Raw genomic sequence first — 20,000 nt, 5'->3', positions numbered from 1 at the left:
TGGAGAAAACATTCCTATAATGTGGAGAAAACATGGAGAAAATATTCCTATAATGTGGAGAAAACATGGAGAAAACATTCCTATAATGTGGAGAAAACATTCCTAAATGTGGAGAAAACATGGAAAAAACATTCCTATAATGTGGAGAAAACATTCCTATAATGTGGAGAAAACATTCCTATAATGTGGAGAAAACATTCCTATAATGTGTAGAAAACATGGAGAAAACATTCCTATAATGTGGAGAAAACATTGAGAAAACATTCCTATAATGTGGAGAAAACATGGAGAAAACATTCCTATAATGTGGAGAAAACATTCCTATAATGTGGAGAAAACATGGAGAAAACATTCCTATAATGTGGAGAAAACATTCCTATAATGTGAGGAAAACATTCCTATAATGTGGAGAAAACATGGAGAAAACATTCCTATAACGTGGAGAAAACATTCCTATAATGTGGAGAAAACATTCCTATAATGTGGAGAAAACATGGAGAAAACATTCCTATAATGTGGAGAAAACATTCCTATAATGTAGAGAAAACATTCCTATAATGTGGAGAAAACATTCCTATAATGTGGAGAAAACATGGAGAAAGCATTCCTATAATGTGGAGAAAACATTCCTATAATGTGGAGAAAACATTCCTATAATGTGGAGAAAACATTCCTATAATGTGGAGAAAACATTCCTATAATGTGTAGAAAACATGGAGAAAACATTCCTATAATGTGGAGAAAACATTCCTATAATGTGGAGAAAACATGGAGAAAACATTCCTATAATGTGGAGAAAACATTCCTATAATGTGAGGAAAACATTCCTATAATGTGGAGAAAACATGGAGAAAACATTCCTATAACGTGGAGAAAACATTCCTATAATGTGGAGAAAACATTCCTATAATGTGGAGAAAACATGGAGAAAACATTCCTATAATGTGGAGAAAACATTCCTATAATGTAGAGAAAACATTCCTATAATGTAGAGAAAACATTCCTATAATGTGGAGAAAACATTCCTATAATGTGGAGAAAACATGGAGAAAGCATTCCTATAATGTGGAGAAAACATTCCTATAATGTGGAGAAAACATTCCTATAATGTGGAGAAAACATGGAGAAAACATTCCTATAATGTGGAGAAAACATGGAGAAAACATTCCTATAATGTGTAGAAAACATTCCTATAATGTGAAGAAAACATGGAGAAAACATTCCTATAATGTGTAGAAAACATTCCTATAATGTGGATAAAACATGGAGAAAACATTCCTATAATGTGGAGAAAACATTCCTATAATGTGGAGAAAACATGGAGAAAACATTCCTATAATGTGGAGAAAACATTCTTATAATGTGGAGAAAACATGGAGAAAACATTCCTTTAATGTGTAGAAAACATTCCTATAATGTGTAGAAAACATTCCTATAATGTGGAGAAAACATGGAGAAAACATTCCTATAATGTGGAGAAAACGTTCCTATAATGTGGAGAAAACATGGAGAAAACATTCCTATAATGTGGAGAAAACATTCCTATAATGTGGAGAAAACATTCCTATAATGTGTAGAAAACATGGAGAAAACATTCCTATAATGTGGAGAAAACATGGAGGAAACATTCCTATAATGTGGAGAAAACATGGAGGAAACATTCCTATAATGTGTAGAAAACATTCCTATAATGTGTAGAAAACATGGAGAAAACGTTCCTATAATGTGGAGAAAACATGCAGAAAACATTCCTATAATGTCTAGAAAACATTCCTATAATGTGTAGAAAACATGGAGAAAACATTCCTATAATGTGTAGAAAACATGGAGAAAACATTCCTATAATGTGGAGAAAACATTCCTATAATGTGTAGAAAACATGGAGAAAACATTCCTATAATGTGGAGAAAACATGGAGAAAACATTCCTATAATGTGAAGAAAACATGGAGAAAATATTCCTATAATGTGGAGAAAACATGGAGAAAACATTCCTATAATGTGGAGAAAACATTCCTATAATGTGGAGAAAACATGGAGAAAATATTCCTATAATGTGGAGAAAACATGGAGAAAACATTCCTATAATGTGGAGAAAACATTCCTAAATGTGGAGAAAACATGGAAAAAACATTCCTATAATGTGGAGAAAACATTCCTATAATGTGGAGAAAACATTCCTATAATGTGGAGAAAACATTCCTATAATGTGTAGAAAACATGGAGAAAACATTCCTATAATGTGGAGAAAACATTGAGAAAACATTCCTATAATGTGGAGAAAACATGGAGAAAACATTCCTATAATGTGGAGAAAACATTCCTATAATGTGGAGAAAACATGGAGAAAACATTCCTATAATGTGGAGAAAACATTCCTATAATGTGAGGAAAACATTCCTATAATGTGGAGAAAACATGGAGAAAACATTCCTATAACGTGGAGAAAACATTCCTATAATGTGGAGAAAACATTCCTATAATGTGGAGAAAACATGGAGAAAACATTCCTATAATGTGGAGAAAACATTCCTATAATGTAGAGAAAACATTCCTATAATGTGGAGAAAACATTCCTATAATGTGGAGAAAACATGGAGAAAGCATTCCTATAATGTGGAGAAAACATTCCTATAATGTGGAGAAAACATTCCTATAATGTGGAGAAAACATTCCTATAATGTGGAGAAAACATTCCTATAATGTGTAGAAAACATGGAGAAAACATTCCTATAATGTGGAGAAAACATTCCTATAATGTGGAGAAAACATGGAGAAAACATTCCTATAATGTGGAGAAAACATTCCTATAATGTGAGGAAAACATTCCTATAATGTGGAGAAAACATGGAGAAAACATTCCTATAACGTGGAGAAAACATTCCTATAATGTGGAGAAAACATTCCTATAATGTGGAGAAAACATGGAGAAAACATTCCTATAATGTGGAGAAAACATTCCTATAATGTAGAGAAAACATTCCTATAATGTGGAGAAAACATTCCTATAATGTGGAGAAAACATGGAGAAAGCATTCCTATAATGTGGAGAAAACATTCCTATAATGTGGAGAAAACATTCCTATAATGTGGAGAAAACATGGAGAAAACATTCCTATAATGTGGAGAAAACATGGAGAAAACATTCCTATAATGTGAAGAAAACATGGAGAAAACATTCCTATAATGTGGAGAAAACATTCCTATAATGTGGATAAAACATGGAGAAAACATTCCTATAATGTGGAGAAAACATTCCTATAATGTGGAGAAAACATGGAGAAAACATTCCTATAATGTGGAGAAAACATTCTTATAATGTGGAGAAAACATGGAGAAAACATTCCTATAATGTGTAGAAAACATTCCTATAATGTGTAGAAAACATTCCTATAATGTGGAGAAAACATGGAGAAAACATTCCTATAATGTGGAGAAAACATTCCTATAATGTGGAGAAAACATGGAGAAAACATTCCTATAATGTGGAGAAAACATTCCTATAATGTGGAGAAAACATTCCTATAATGTGTAGAAAACATGGAGAAAACATTCCTATAATGTGGAGAAAACATTCCTATAATGTGGAGAAAACATGGAGAAAGCATTCCTATAATGTGGAGAAAACATTCCTATAATGTGGAGAAAACATTCCTATAATGTGGAGAAAACATTCCTATAATGTGGAGAAAACATTCCTATAATGTGTAGAAAACATGGAGAAAACATTCCTATAATGTGGAGAAAACATTCCTATAATGTGGAGAAAACATGGAGAAAACATTCCTATAATGTGGAGAAAACATTCCTATAATGTGAGGAAAACATTCCTATAATGTGGAGAAAACATGGAGAAAACATTCCTATAACGTGGAGAAAACATTCCTATAATGTGGAGAAAACATTCCTATAATGTGGAGAAAACATGGAGAAAACATTCCTATAATGTGGAGAAAACATTCCTATAATGTAGAGAAAACATTCCTATAATGTGGAGAAAACATTCCTATAATGTGGAGAAAACATGGAGAAAGCATTCCTATAATGTGGAGAAAACATTCCTATAATGTGGAGAAAACATTCCTATAATGTGGAGAAAACATGGAGAAAACATTCCTATAATGTGGAGAAAACATGGAGAAAACATTCCTATAATGTGAAGAAAACATGGAGAAAACATTCCTATAATGTGTAGAAAACATTCCTATAATGTGGATAAAACATGGAGAAAACATTCCTATAATGTGGAGAAAACATTCCTATAATGTGGAGAAAACATGGAGAAAACATTCCTATAATGTGGAGAAAACATTCTTATAATGTGGAGAAAACATGGAGAAAACATTCCTATAATGTGTAGAAAACATTCCTATAATGTGTAGAAAACATTCCTATAATGTGGAGAAAACATGGAGAAAACATTCCTATAATGTGGAGAAAACATTCCTATAATGTGGAGAAAACATGGAGAAAACATTCCTATAATGTGGAGAAAACATTCCTATAATGTGGAGAAAACATTCCTATAATGTGTAGAAAACATGGAGAAAACATTCCTATAATGTGGAGAAAACATGGAGGAAACATTCCTATAATGTGGAGAAAACATGCAGAAAACATTCCTATAATGTCTAGAAAACATTCCTATAATGTGTAGAAAACATGGAGAAAACATTCCTATAATGTGTAGAAAACATGGAGAAAACATTCCTATAATGTGGAGAAAACATTCCTATAATGTGTAGAAAACATGGAGAAAACATTCCTATAATGTGGAGAAAACATGGAGAAAACATTCCTATAATGTGAAGAAAACATGGAGAAAATATTCCTATAATGTGGAGAAAACATGGAGAAAACATTCCTATAATGTGGAGAAAACATTCCTATAATGTGGAGAAAACATGGAGAAAATATTCCTATAATGTGGAGAAAACATGGAGAAAACATTCCTATAATGTGGAGAAAACATTCCTATAATGTGGAGAAAACATGGGAAAAACATTCCTATAATGTGGAGAAAACATTCCTATAATGTGGAGAAAACATTCCTATAATGTGGAGAAAACATTCCTATAATGTGGAGAAAACATGGAGAAAACATTCCTATAATGTGGAGAAAACATTCCTATAATGTGTAGAAAACATGGAGAAAACATTCCTATAATGTGGAGAAAACATTGAGAAAACATTCCTATAATGTGGAGAAAACATGGAGAAAACATTCCTATAATGTGGAGAAAACATTCCTATAATGTGGAGAAAACATGGAGAAAACATTCCTATAATGTGGAGAAAACATTCCTATAATGTGGAGAAAACATTCCTATAATGTGGAGAAAACATGGAGAAAACATTCCTATAATGTGGAGAAAACATTCCTATAATGTGGAGAAAACATTCCTATAATGTGGAGAAAACATAGAGAAAACATTCCTATAATGTGGAGAAAACATTCCTATAATGTGGAGAAAACATTCCTATAATGTGGAGAAAACATGGAGAAAACATTCCTATAATGTGGAGAAAACATGGAGAAAACATTCCTATAATGTGGAGAAAACATTCCTATAATGTGGAGAAAACATGGAGAAAACATTCCTATAATGTGGAGAAAACATTCCTATAATGTGGAGAAAACATTCCTATAATGGTCCTATATTGACCGTAATGGTATCATCCATAGGCGTGTGGTCTGACCATGTAATGACTATTGTTTTCAGTAAGTTGGACAACAATATTGTTTAGGCATCAACATGGTTGTTATTGAGACATGCCTAAACAGTACCGTAACAGCACACTGTACACTTCTTTACACCGGACCAATGACCTGGTCAGTGAAGTGGGAACGCTAGTACAGATGAGTAGTCACCAAAAGGGAGCAAAGTGAATCAGAGGTCCCTGTCTGGCTGCAAAACACAAACAAAGGCCTGTCTTCTCATCCGTAGATCTCATGACTGCTTCTCCATAGCAACATGTCCTCTGTAGCTCTCATGGCTGCTTCTCCATAGCAACATGTCCTCTGTAGATCTCATGGCTGCTTCTCCATAGCAAAATGTCCTCTGTAGCTCTCATGGCTGCTTCTCCACAGCAACATGTCCTCTGTAGCTCTTATGGCTGCTTCTCCATAGCAACATGTCCTCTGTAGCTCTCATGGCTGCTTCTCCATAGCAACATGTCCTCTGTAGCTCTCATGGCTGCTTCTCATTTACATTTACATTTAAGTCATTTAGCAGACGCTCTTATCCAGAGCGACTTACAAATTGGTGCATTCACCTTATGACATCCAGTGGAACAGCCACTTTACAACAGTGCATCTAAATCTTTTATGGGGGGGGGGGGGTCAGAAGGATTACTTTATCCTATCCTAGGTATTCCTTAAAGAGGTGGGGTTTCAGGTGTCTCCGGAAGGTGGTGATTTACTCCGCTGTCCTGTCGTCGTGAGGGAGTTTGTTCCACCATTGGGGGGCCAGAGCAGCGAACAGTTTTGACTGGGCTGAGCGGGAACTGTACTTCCTCAGTGGTAGGGAGGCGAGCAGGCCAGAGGTGGATGAACGCAGTGCCCTTGTTTGGGTGTAGGGCCTGATCAGAGCCTGGAGGTACTGAGGTGCCGTTCCCCTCACAGCTCCGTAGGCAAGCACCATGGTCTTGTAGCGGATGCGAGCTTCAACTGGAAGCCAGTGGAGAGAGCGGAGGAGCGGGGTGACGTGAGAGAACTTGGGAAGGTTGAACACCAGACGGGCTGCGGCGTTCTGGATGAGTTGTAGGGGTTTAATAGCACAGGCAGGGAGCCCAGCCAACAGCGAGTTGCAGTAATCCAGACGGGAGATGACAAGTGCCTGGATTAGGACCTGCGCCGCTTCCTGTGTGAGGCAGGGTCGTACTCTGCGGATGTTGTAGAGCATGAACCTACAGGAACGGGCCACCGCATTGATGTTAGTTGGGAACGACGAGGTGAGGTAAGGGAGAAGGTCTCCGTCCAGGATCACGCCAAGGTTCTTAGCGCTCTGGGAGGAGGACACAATGGAGTTGTCAACCGTGATGGCGAGATCATGGAACGGGCAGTCCTTCCCCGGGAGGAAGAGCAGCTCCGTCTTGCCGAGGTTCAGCTTGAGGTGGTGATCCGTCATCCACACTGATATGTCTGCCAGACATGCAGAGATGCGATTCGCCACCTGGTCATCAGAAGGGGGAAAGGAGAAGATTAATTGTGTGTCATCTGCATAGCAATGATAGGAGAGACCATGTGAGGTTATGACAGAGCCAAGTGACTTGGTGTATAGCGAGAATAGGAGAGGGCCTAGAACAGAGCCCTGGGGGACACCAGTGGTGAGAGCACGTGGTGAGGAGACAGATTCTCGCCACGCCACCTGGTAGGAGCGACCTGTCAGGTAGGACGCAATCCAAGCGTGGGCCGCGCCGGAGATGCCCAACTCGGAGAGGGTGGAGAGGAGGATCTGATGGTTCACAGTGTCGAAGGCAGCCGATAGGTCTAGAAGGATGAGAGCAGAGGAGAGAGAGTTAGCTTTAGCAGTGCGGAGCGCCTCCGTGATACAGAGAAGAGCAGTCTCAGTTGAATGACTAGTCTTGAAACCTGACGGATTTGGATCAAGAAGGTCATTCTGAGAGAGAGAGCAGGAGAGCTGGCCAAGGACGGCACGTTCAAGAGTTTTGGAGAGAAAAGAAAGAAGGGATACTGGTCTGTAGTTGTTGACATCGGAGGGATCGAGTGTAGGTTTTTTCAGAAGGGGTGCAACTCTCGCTCTCTTGAAGACGGAAGGGACGTAGCCAGCGGTCAGGGATGAGTTGATGAGCGAGGTGAGGTAAGGGAGAAGGTCTCCGGAAATGGTCTGGAGAAGAGAGGAGGGGATAGGGTCAAGCGGGCAGGTTGTTGGGCGGCCGGCCGTCACAAGACGCGAGATTTCATCTGGAGAGAGAGGGGAGAAAGAGGTCAGAGCACAGGGTAGGGCAGTGTGAGCAGAACCAGCGGTGTCGTTTGACTTAGCAAACGAGGATCGGATGTCGTCGACCTTCTTTTCAAAATGGTTGACGAAGTCATCTGCAGAGAGGGAGGAGGGGGGGGAGGGGGAGGAGGATTCAGGAGGGAGGAGAAGGTGGCAAAGAGCTTCCTAGGGTTAGACCAGATGCTTGGAATTTAGAGTGGTAGAAAGTGGCTTTAGCAGCAGAGACAGAAGAGGAAAATGTAGAGAGGAGGGAGTGAAAGGATGCCAGGTCCGCAGGAAGGCGAGTTTCCCTCATTTCCGCTCGGCTGCCCGGAGCCCTGTTCTGTGAGCTCGCAATGAGTCGTCGAGCCACGGAGCGGGAGGGGAGGACCGAGACGGCCTGGAGGATAGGGGACATAGAGAGTCAAAGGATGCAGAAAGGGAGGAGAGGAGGGTTGAGGAGGCAGAATCAGGAGATAGGTTGGAGAAGGTTTGAGCAGAGGGGAGAGATGATAGGATGGAAGAGGAGAGAGTAGCGGGGGAGAGAGAGCGAAGGTTGGGACGGCGCGATACCATCCGAGTAGGGGCAGTGTGGGAAGTGTTGGATGAGAGCGAGAGGGAAAAGGATACAAGGTAGTGGTCGGAGACTTGGAGGGGAGTTGCAATGTGGTTAGTGGAAGAACAGCATCCAGTAAAGATGAGGTCAAGCGTATTGCCTGCCTTGTGAGTAGGGGGGGAAGGTGAGAGGGTGAGGTCAAAAGAGGAGAGGAGTGGAAAGAAGGAGGCAGAGAGGAATGAGTCAAAGGTAGACGTGGGGAGGTTAAAGTCGCCCAGAACTGTGAGAGGTGAGCCGTCCTCAGGAAAGGAGCTTATCAAGGCATCAAGCTCATTGATGAACTCTCCGAGGGAACCTGGAGGGCGATAAATGATAAGGATGTTAAGCTTGAAAGGGCTGGTAACTGTGACAGCATGGAATTCAAAGGAGGCGATAGACAGATGGGTAAGGGGAGAAAGAGAGAATGACCACTTGGGAGAGATGAGGATCCCGGTGCCACCACCCCGCTGACCAGCTGCTCTCGGGGTGTGCGAGAACACGTGGGCGGACGAAGAGAGAGCAGTAGGAGTAGCAGTGTTATCTGTGGTGATCCATGTTTCCGTCAGTGCCAAGAAGTCGAGGGACTGGAGGGAGGCATAGGCTGAGATGAACTCTGCCTTGTTGGCCGCAGATCGGCAGTTCCAGAGGCTACCGGAGACCTGGAACTCCACGTGGGTCGTGCGCGCTGGGACCACCAGATTAGGGTGGCCGCGGCCACGCGGTGTGAAGCGTTTGTATGGTCTGTGCAGAGAGGAGAGAACAGGGATAGACAGACACATAGTTGACAGGCTACAGAAGAGGCTACGCTAATGCAAAGGAGATTGGAATGACAAGTGGACTACACGTCTCGAATGTTCAGAAAGTTAAGCTTACGTAGCAAGAATCTTATTGACTGAAATTATTAAAATGATACAGTACTGCTGAAGTAGGCTAGCTGGCAGTGGCTGCGTTGGTGACTTTGTAGGCTAGCTGGCAGTGGCTGCGTTGTTGACACTACACTAATCAAGTCGTTCCGTTGAGTATAATAGTTTCTGCAGTGCTGCTACAGTGCTGCTATTCGGTGGCTAGCTGGCTAGCTAGCAGTGTTGATTACGTTACGTTGCGTTAAAAGAACGACAATAGCTGGCTAGCTAACCTAGAAAATCGCTCTAGACTACACAATTATCTTTGATACAGAGACGACTATGTAGCTAGCTATGTAGCTAGCTACGATCAAACAAATCAAACCGTTGTACTGTAATGAAATGAAATGAAAATGTGATACTACCTGTGGAGCGAAGCGGAATGCGACCGGGTTGTTGAGTGCGGAAGTTCTATTCGGTAGACGTTGGCTAGCTGTTGGCTAGCTAGCAGTGTTTCCTACGTTAAGGACGACAAATAGCTGGCTAGCTAACCTCGGTAAATTAAGATAATCACTCTAAAACTACACACTCTGAACTACCCAATTATCTTGGATACGAAGACAGCAAAGACAACTATGTAGCTAGCTAACACTACACTAATCAAGTCGTTCCGTTGAGTGTAAATAGTTTCTACAGTGCTGCTATTCGGTAGACGGTGGACGTTTGCTAGCTGCTGGGCAGATAGCAGTGTAGACTACGTTAGGATGACGAAATACGATAATTACGCAATTATCTTTGATACAAAGACGGCTATGTAGCTAGCTAAGAAGAAATTGCTAAGATTAGACAGATCAAACCGTTGTACTATAATGAAATGTAATGAAATGTAATGAAAAGTTATACTACTATTCGGTAGGCGGTGGACGTTTTCCATAGCAACATGTCCTCTGTAGCTCTCATAGCTGCTTCTCCATAGTAACATGTCCTCTGTAGCTCTCATGACTGCTTCTCCATAGTAACATGTCCTCTGTAGCTCTCATGGCTGCTTCTCCATAGCAATATGTCCTCTGTAGCTCTCATGACTGCTTCTCCATAGCAACATGTCCTCTGTAGCTCTCATGGCTGCTTCTCCATAGCAACATGTCCTCTGCAGCTCTCATGACTGCTTCTCCATAGCAACATGTCCTCTGTAGCTCTCATAGCTGCTTCTCCATAGCAACAAGTCCTCTGTAGCTCTCATAGCTGCTTCTCCATAGCAACAAGTCATCTGTAGCTCTCATAGCTGCTTCTCCATAGTAACATGTCCTCTGTAGCTCTCATGACTGCTTCTCCATAGCAACATGTCCTCTGTAGCTCTCATAGCTGCTTCTCCATAGCAACAAGTCCTCTGTAGCTCTCATAGCTGCTTCTCCATAGCAACAAGTCCTCTGTAGCTCTCATAGCTGCTTCTCCATAGTAACATGTCCTCTGTAGCTCTCATGACTGCTTCTCCATTGCAACATGTCCTCTGTAGCTCTCATGGCTGCTTCTCCATAGCAACATGTCATCTGTAGCTCTCATGGCTGCTTCTCCATAGCAACAAGTCCTCTTAGAGTTTAGGAGTGAGTAATCTCGGTTAACCCAGAACTAAAATATCACATGATTTGGTCCGTGAGAGATTAAGGAGTGAGAGATTCACATGACAGTGACTGAGAACCCTGAAATGATCTCAATGATGTCATTATAGAAGTGACCTGTATTAAACTTCCGGGCTGGATTCATCCTATACAGAACATGGCAAATGAAGGAGACATTATTGTCAAAAAAATTATAAAATAAAAAAAACTCCTGCGTGTGTGTGTGTGTGTGTGTGTGTGTGTGTGTGTGTGTGTGTGTGTGTGTGTGTGTGTGTGTGTGTGTGTGTGTGTGTGTGTGTGTGTGTGTGTGTGTGTGTGTGTGTGTGTGTGTGTGTGTGTGTGTGTGTGTGTGTGTGTGTGTGTGTGTGTGTGTGATACAGCTTCATGTTGATCCTGCACTCAAGATATCAGCGCTGCACGTTGTTTATGGTATTGATGTTTTGGTCAGAGACCTTTTCAAGACAAACCACAAAGGAGAAGCATGGTGATGTGCGTGGTAACATTTCATCTGTACTTGTCTGTGAAAGGTCAGTGGGATTGGATCTGGAAAGACAAGCTTGGAACTGTTGTGAAACCCTTGTGTCTTGATCCAGCGTTCAACCTGACCAACCGTGGTAGATGTTGTCCTCATAGAGATACAACTGTGGTAGATGTTGTCTTCGTAGAGATACAACTGTGGTAGATGTTGTCCTCATAGAGATACAACTGTGGTAGATGTTGTCCTCGTAGAGATACAACTGTGGTAGATGTTGTCTTCGTAGAGATACAACTGTGGTAGATGTTGTCCTCGTAGAGATACAACTGTGGTAGATGTTGTCCTCATAGAGATACAACTGTGGTAGATGTTGTCCTCGTAGAGATACAACTATGGTAGATGTTGTCCTCATAGAGATACAACTGTGGTAGATGTTGTCCTCGTAGAGATACAACTGTGGTAGATGTTGTCCTCGTAGAGATACAACTGTGGTAGATGTTGTCCTCGTAGAGATACAACTGTGGTAGATGTTGACCTCGTAGAGATACAACTGTGGTAGATGTTGTCCTCGTAGAGATACAACTGTGGTGTGTTTGAATTGGCACAGACCAAGATAATATTCACTCTAGATGTTTATGTCTGATAGTCTGTCTCTCTCAATTACTTCAAGATGTCAGGTGTCTGGTGCCGACTGACTCATTACTGACTCAGAACTGGTTCAGCCCCAACTCTATTTAATACATTTCTCTGGTCTGTTATTTGTATGATTATAGTCTGTGTCTGGTCCACTATGCAGACAGGTCAGTGTCTGGTCCACTATACAGACAGGTCAGTGTCTGGTCCACTATACAGACAGGTCAGTGTCTGGTCCACTATGCAGACAGGACAGGTCAGTGTCTGGTCCACTATGCAGACAGGTAAGTGTCTGGTCCACTATGCAGACAGGTCAGTGTCTGGTCCACTATGCAGACAGGTCAGTGTCTGGTCCACTATACAGACAGGTCAGTGTCTGGTCCACTATGCAGACAGGGCAGTGTCTGGTCCACTATGCAGACAGGTCAGGTCAGTGTCTGGTCCACTATACAGACAGGTCAGGTCAGTGTCTGGTCCACTATACAGACAGGTCAGGGCAGTGTCTGGTCCACTATACAGACAGGTCAGGGCAGTGTCTGGTCCACTATACAGACAGGTCAGGGCAGTGTCTGGTTCACTATGCAGACAGGTCAGGGCAGTGTCTGGTCCACTATACAGACAGGTCAGGGCAGTGTCTGGTCCACTATACAGACAGGGCAGGGCAGTGTCTGGTCCACTATACAGACAGGTCAGGGCAGTGTCTGGTCCACTATACAGACAGGTCAGGGCAGTGTCTGGTCCACTATACAGACAGGTCAGTGTCTGGTCCACTATACAGACAGGTCAGGGCAGTGTCTGGTCCACTATACAGACAGGTCAGGTCAGTGTCTGGTCCACTATACAGACAGGTCAGGTCAGTGTCTGGTCCACTATACATACAGGTCAGGTCAGTGTCTGGTCCACTATACAGACAGGTCAGTGTCTGGTCCACTATGCAGACAGGACAGGTCAGTGTCTGGTCCACTATGCAGACAGGTAAGTGTCTGGTCCACTATGCAGACAGGTCAGTGTCTGGTCCACTATGCAGACAGGTCAGTGTCTGGTCCACTATACAGACAGGTCAGTGTCTGGTCCACTATGCAGACAGGGCAGTGTCTGGTCCACTATGCAGACAGGTCAGGTCAGTGTCTGGTCCACTATACAGACAGGTCAGGTCAGTGTCTGGTCCACTATACAGACAGGTCAGGGCAGTGTCTGGTCCACTATACAGACAGGTCAGGGCAGTGTCTGGTCCACTGTACAGAAAGGTCAGGGCAGTGTCTGGTCCACTATGCAGACAGGTCAGGTCAGTGTCTGGTCCACTATACAGACAGGTCAGGGCAGTGTCTGGTCCACTATGCAGACAGGTCAGGTCAGTGTCTGGTCCACTATACAGACAGGTCAGGGCAGTGTCTGGTCCACTATACAGACAGGTCAGGGCAGTGTCTGGTTCACTATGCAGACAGGTCAGGGCAGTGTCTGGTCCACTATACAGACAGGTCAGGGCAGTGTCTGGTCCACTATACAGACAGGGCAGGGCAGTGTCTGGTCCACTATACAGACAGGTCAGGGCAGTGTCTGGTCCACTATACAGACAGGTCAGGGCAGTGTCTGGTCCACTATACAGACAGGTCAGTGTCTGGTCCACTATACAGACAGGTCAGGGCAGTGTCTGGTCCACTATACAGACAGGTCAGGTCAGTGTCTGGTCCACTATACAGACAGGTCAGGTCAGTGTCTGGTCCACTATACATACAGGTCAGGTCAGTGTCTGGTCCACTATACAGACAGGTCAGTGTCTGGTCCACTATACAGACAGGTCAGGGCAGTGTCTGGTCCACTATACAGACAGGTCAGGGCAGTGTCTGGTCCACTGTACAGACAGGTCAGTGTCTGGTCCACTATACAGACAGGTCAGTGTCTGGTCCACTATACAGACAGGTCAGGGCAGTGTCTGGTCCACTATACAGACAGGTCAGTGTCTGGTCCACTATACAGACAGGTCAGGTCAGTGTCTGGTTCACTATACAGACAGGTCAGTGTCTGGTCCACTATACAGACAGGTCAGGTCAGTGTCTGGTTCACTATACAGACAGGTCAGGGCAGTGCCTGGTCCACTATACAGACAGGTCAGGGCAGTGTCTGGTCCACTATGCAGACAGGTCAGGGCAGTGTCTGGTCCACTATACAGACAGGTCAGTGTCTGGTCCACTATACAGACAGGTCAGGTCAGTGTCTGGTCCACTATACAGACAGGGCAGTGTCTGGTCCACTATGCAGACAGGTCAGGGCAGTGTCTGGTTCACTATGCAGACAGGTCAGTGTCTGGTCCACTATGCAGACAGGTCAGTGTCTGGTCCACTATACAGACAGGTCAGTGTCTGGTCCACTATACAGACAGGTCAGGTAGTGTCTGGTCCACTATGCAGACAGGTCAGGTCAGTGTCTGGTCCACTATACAGACAGGGCAGTGTCTGGTCCACTATGCAGACAGGTCAGGTCAGTGTCTGGTCCACTATGCAGACAGGTCAGGTCAGTGTCTGGTCCACTATACAGACAGGTCAGGGCAGTGTCTGGTTCACTATGCAGACAGGTCAGTGTTTGGTCCCCTATGCAGACAGATCAGGTCAGTGTCTGGTCCACTATGCAGACAGGTCAGGTCAGTGTCTGGTCCACTATACAGACAGGTCAGTGTCTGGTCCACTATACAGACAGGTCAGGGCAGTGTCTGGTCCACTATACAGACAGGTCAGTGTCTGGTCCACTATACAGACAGGTCAGGGCAGTGTCTGGTCCACTATACAGACAGGTCAGGGCAGTGTCTGGTCCACTGTACAGACAGGTCAGTGTCTGGTCCACTATACAGACAGGTCAGTGTCTGGTCCACTATACAGACAGGTCAGGGCAGTGTCTGGTCCACTATACAGACAGGTCAGGTCAGTGTCTGGTTCACTATACAGACAGGTCAGGGCAGTGTCTGGTTCACTATACAGACAGGTCAGGTCAGTGTCTGGTCCACTATGCAGACAGGGCAGTGTCTGGTCCACTATACAGACAGGTCAGTGTCTGGTCCACTATGCAGACAGGTCAGGGCAGTGTCTGGTCCACTATACAGACAGGTCAGTGTCTGGTCCACTATACAGACAGGTCAGTGTCTGGTCCACTGTACAGACAGGTCAGGGCAGTGTCTGGTCCACTATACAGACAGGGCAGTGTCTGGTCCACTATACAGACAGGTCAGGGCAGTGTCTGGTCCACTATGCAGACAGGTCAGGTCAGTGTCTGGTCCACTATGCAGACAGGGCAGTGTCTGGTCCACTATACAGACAGGTCAGGGCAGTGTCTGGTTCACTATGTAGACAGGTCAGGGCAGTGTCTGGTTCACTATACAGACAGGGCAGTGTCTGTTTCACTATGTAGACAGGTCAGGGCAGTGTCTGGTCCACTATACAGACAGGTCAGGGCAGTGTCTGGTCCACTATGTAGACAGGTCAGGGCAGTTTCTGGTCCACTATGTAGACAGGTCAGGTCAGTGTCTGGTTCACTATGTAGACAGGTCAGTGTCTGGTCCACTTTGCAGACAGGGCAGTGTCTGGTCCACTATGTAGACAGGTCAGGGCAGTGTCTGGTTCACTATGTAGACAGGTCAGGGCAGTGTCTGGTTCACTAGGTAGACAGGTCAGGGCAGTGTCTGGTTCACTATGTAGACAGGTCAGGGCAGTGTCTGGTTCACTATGTAGACAGGTCAGGGCAGTGTCTGGTTCACTAGGTAGACAGGTCAGGGCAGTGTCTGGTCCACTATGCAGACAGGTCAGGACAGTGTCTGGTTCACTATGTAGACAGGTCAGGGCAGTGTCTGGTTCACTAGGTAGACAGGTCAGGGCAGTGTGTGGTCCACTATACAGACAGGTCAGGGCAGTGTCTGGTCCACTATACAGACAGGTCAGGGCAGTGTCTGGTCCACTATGTAGACAGATCAGGGCAGTGTCTGGTTCACTATGTAGACAGGTCAGGGCAGTGTCTGGTTCACTAGGTAGACAGGTCAGGGCAGTGTCTGGTTCACTATGTAGACAGGTCAGGGCAGTGTCTGGTTCACTAGGTAGACAAGTCAGGGCAGTGTGTGGTCCACTATGTAGACAGGTCAGGGCAGTGTCTGGTCCACTATGTATGTATGTCTGTCTGTCTGTCTGTCTGTCTGTCTGTCTGTCTGTCTGTCTGTCTGTCTGTCTGTCTGTCTGTCTGTCTGTGTGTGTGTGTGTGTGTGTGTGTGTGTGTGTGTACAGTATGTGTGTGTGTGTTTATGTGTGTATGTATGTATGTATGTAAATGTGTGTGAGTGTGTGCATGTGTGTGTGCGCAAGAATGTGTGTGTGTGTGTGTGTGTGTGCGTGTGTATTTATGTGTGTATGTGTGTCTGTGTGTATGTATGTGAGTGTGTGTGTGTGTGTGTGTGTGTGTGTGTGTGTGTGTGTGTACAGTATGTGTGTGTGTGTTTATGTGTGTATGTGTGTATGTATGTATGTATGTAAATGTGTGTGAGTGTGTGCATGTGTGTGTGCGCAAGAATGTGTGTGTGTGTGTGTGTGCGTGTGTGTGTGCGTGTGTGTTATGTATGTGTGTCTGTGTGTATGTATGTAAATGTGTGTGAGTGTGTGCATGTGTGTGTGTGTGTGCGCAAGATGTGTGTGTGTGTGTGTGTGTGTGTGTGTGTGTGTGTGTGTGTGTGTGTGTGTGTGTGTGTGTGTGTGTGTGTGTGTGTGTGTGTGTGATACAGCTTCAGGTTGATCCAGACTGTCTCACTACAGTTTGCTGTTTTGATTAACATAGTGGTTTTATCAGCTAAGTCACTCACCGTCATTGTCGCGACCCATAAAAGTGCAGCCCAAAGAACATTAAGTAGAGAATTTACAGGCATCATATATTAGAGTGGAGAGCTGCTAAACCTTATGAAGTCTCTTGGCAGTGTTGGGTTTTCTCTCCCTCTATCTCGCTCCGTTGGTTTGTTCCCCTGTTGCTTTGGAGTGCCTACAATTTCCCTGTCTTTATTTTCATTGGTATTTAAAGAGCACTGCGATCCCTTGAATGTGCTCCTTCAATAGCAGGCTTTTCAGCACACACACACACACACACACACACACACACACACACACACACACACACACACACACACACACACACACACACACACACACACACACACACACACACACACACACACACACACACACACACACACACACACACACACACACAGCACTCAGGGACCCACAGAGCTTCAGACCTACACTGGATCTGAAAGCATTTCTCCCTGTCAATGGATGTGAGCGGAGGAGCGCATTAATTGATCGGCTTGTTTTCCACCACCTTTTGTGCCTCAGCTCCAGCCTTGTTATATCCATGAAGGTTGGCCAATAAGTCTATTCAGAAGCTCTTTCTTTGCTTGGTGCGCAGCGCAGTGCAGCACAGAACAGCCCTTTCTGTTGAAGTTGGCCTGAACCTTTACTGTGGGAAATGGACCTCACACATTTAATCTGGGGTGTCATCGCTGTGTGTGGTTTTATTATGTCTCCTCAGGTTTCACCTTTTATATTGTGATCCTCTGTCTTTACTGTCCAGTGTGTTGCTTAGCTTCCAGTCTTATTTTCCATCAGGCTCTTCTTAGCACTCACAACTGTTGTTGGGAGGTAAAGAAATAAATGAAAGATTTCCATTTGTTCTACAACAGTCAGATGAAGAAGTTCAGATGGTTTGAAGACTGACGAAGGGTAACAAGCCACTAATAGGATTTCTATATGAGAACAGTGTCAGGGACATTTATTTATTCTATATGAGGACAGTGTCAGGGACATTTATTTATTCTATATGAGGACAGTGTCAGGGACATTTATTTATTCTATATGAGGACAGTGTCAGGGACATTTATTTATTCTATATGAGGACAGTGTCAGGGACATTTATTTATTCTATATGAGGACAGTGTCAGGGACATTTATTTATTCTATATGAGGACAGTGTCAGGGACATTTATTTATTCTATATGAGGACAGTGTCCGGGACATTTATTTATTCTATATGAGGACAGTGTCCGGGACATTTATTTATTCTATATGAGGACAGTGTCCGGGACATTTATTTATTCTATATGAGGACAGTGTCAGGGACATTTATTTATTCTATATGAGGACAGTGTCAGGGACATTTATTTATTCTATATGAGGACAGTGTCAGGGACATTTATTTATTCTATATGAGGACAGTGTCAGGGACATTTATTTATTCTATATGAGGACAGTGTCCGGGACATTTATTTCAGTGTGTCTCTGTTCCTTCCACAGCAGATCTGGCCATTGCGTTTGGCTGTCTTCTTAAAATACTCAATAATTGGTCACTCATGAGATCAAAGTGACTTAAAAATATATATATTTTACGAAGCTGTTTTCTGAAAAATATGTGGCACATGATTGAATATTTGTAACCATTCTCCAGTCATAACACTTTCCAAAATAATGGTGTCTCCTAAAGAACTAACTAAAGATGTTTTACCATTTCCACCATGAAATAAATAGCTGAATTTACCTCAGTGTTGCATGGAAATCTAACATAGCTAATGCTGTTTTCTTTCATGTCAGACTATTATCGTAACATGCTCTAAAAGCCCTGAACCCTGCTTCAAATACAAAACATAGTCTGCATTTAATATGATGCATATAAGACACCAAAGTTAAAAGCCATTTCGATGTTTTGCTGCTGTTGCCTCCACAGCCATGTTATTACAAGCTCTGGTTGTTTTGCTGCTGTTGCCTCCACAGCCATGTTATTACAAGCTCTGGTTGTTTTGGTGCCTATTATCATTGACAGAGCAGACCTGAAAGGCCTGTACCAGGAACTGTCTACAACAATGATCAAACTATAATACTGTTTCATTGAACATTGTTTAAGGTATGTGTGAACGCAGTGAAATACATGTTGTGTATTATCACACACACACACACACACACACACACACACACACACACACACACACACACACACACACACACACACACACACACACACACACACACACACACACACACACAGTACAGCACAGATGGTCCACACACGCCCACACACATCTGGCCCAGCTGGAGTTGGGAACACGTCTGCTGTGTCCCAGGTGGGGAAAGATCCAGTCACTACTGGTTTAACTCTAAACTCTGTCTCTGCCTTGTTCATTCCCATGTTTCAATCTGTCCCCGCCAAAACCCCACACCCAGCAGGGGTCTCCCCCAGGTTCACCCATCCATCCAGAATGTCCTATTGTGCTTGACCGAGGGGAACAAATATCTGAACCCAAATGGGATGTTTTATGGTCTCCTACACACTGGCTCCTCCTTGTGTTTTCTGGTTTAAAGACGGAGCTCCTGATTCCCTTGATTCTCTCTCCGTTCTCTCACACTCTCTCTTACTCATCATGTACACTACCCGCCCTCTCACTCTCTCTCGCTCTCTCTCTTTCTCTCTCTCTCTCTCTCCCCCCCCTCTCTCTTCCCCCTCTCTCTTTCTCTCTCTCTCTTCCCCCTCTCTCTTTCTCTCTCTCTCTCCCCCCTCTCTCTCTTCCCCCTCTCTCTCTTTCTAGAAGAGGAATAAGTGTGCAGCCTGTAGACAGCAGCAGCTGTAAAGTGCTTCTCCCTGACCACACCAGGCATTCTGATGATGGGCAGGGTTTGTGGTCACTGCGCTGACCTCTATGATGACATTCTGGCACGGGGTGGACAACCCAATAACACAGCATAGCACAAATACCACAGAGGGCTGAAAGGGGCTTATTCACAGTGTGGGGATGGCTAGATATGTCAGAGATTCCATTGCAGCTGTTGGGCCATTCCCTGTCCAAATGAACACTTGTTGTGCAGTGAAGAGCAGCACGTGTTCTCCT

This window comes from Salvelinus fontinalis, chromosome 34 (assembly GCF_029448725.1).
Source record: "Salvelinus fontinalis isolate EN_2023a chromosome 34, ASM2944872v1, whole genome shotgun sequence".
Lineage (NCBI taxonomy): Eukaryota > Metazoa > Chordata > Actinopteri > Salmoniformes > Salmonidae > Salvelinus > Salvelinus fontinalis.
Note: the sequence above shows the minus strand (reverse complement) of the source record.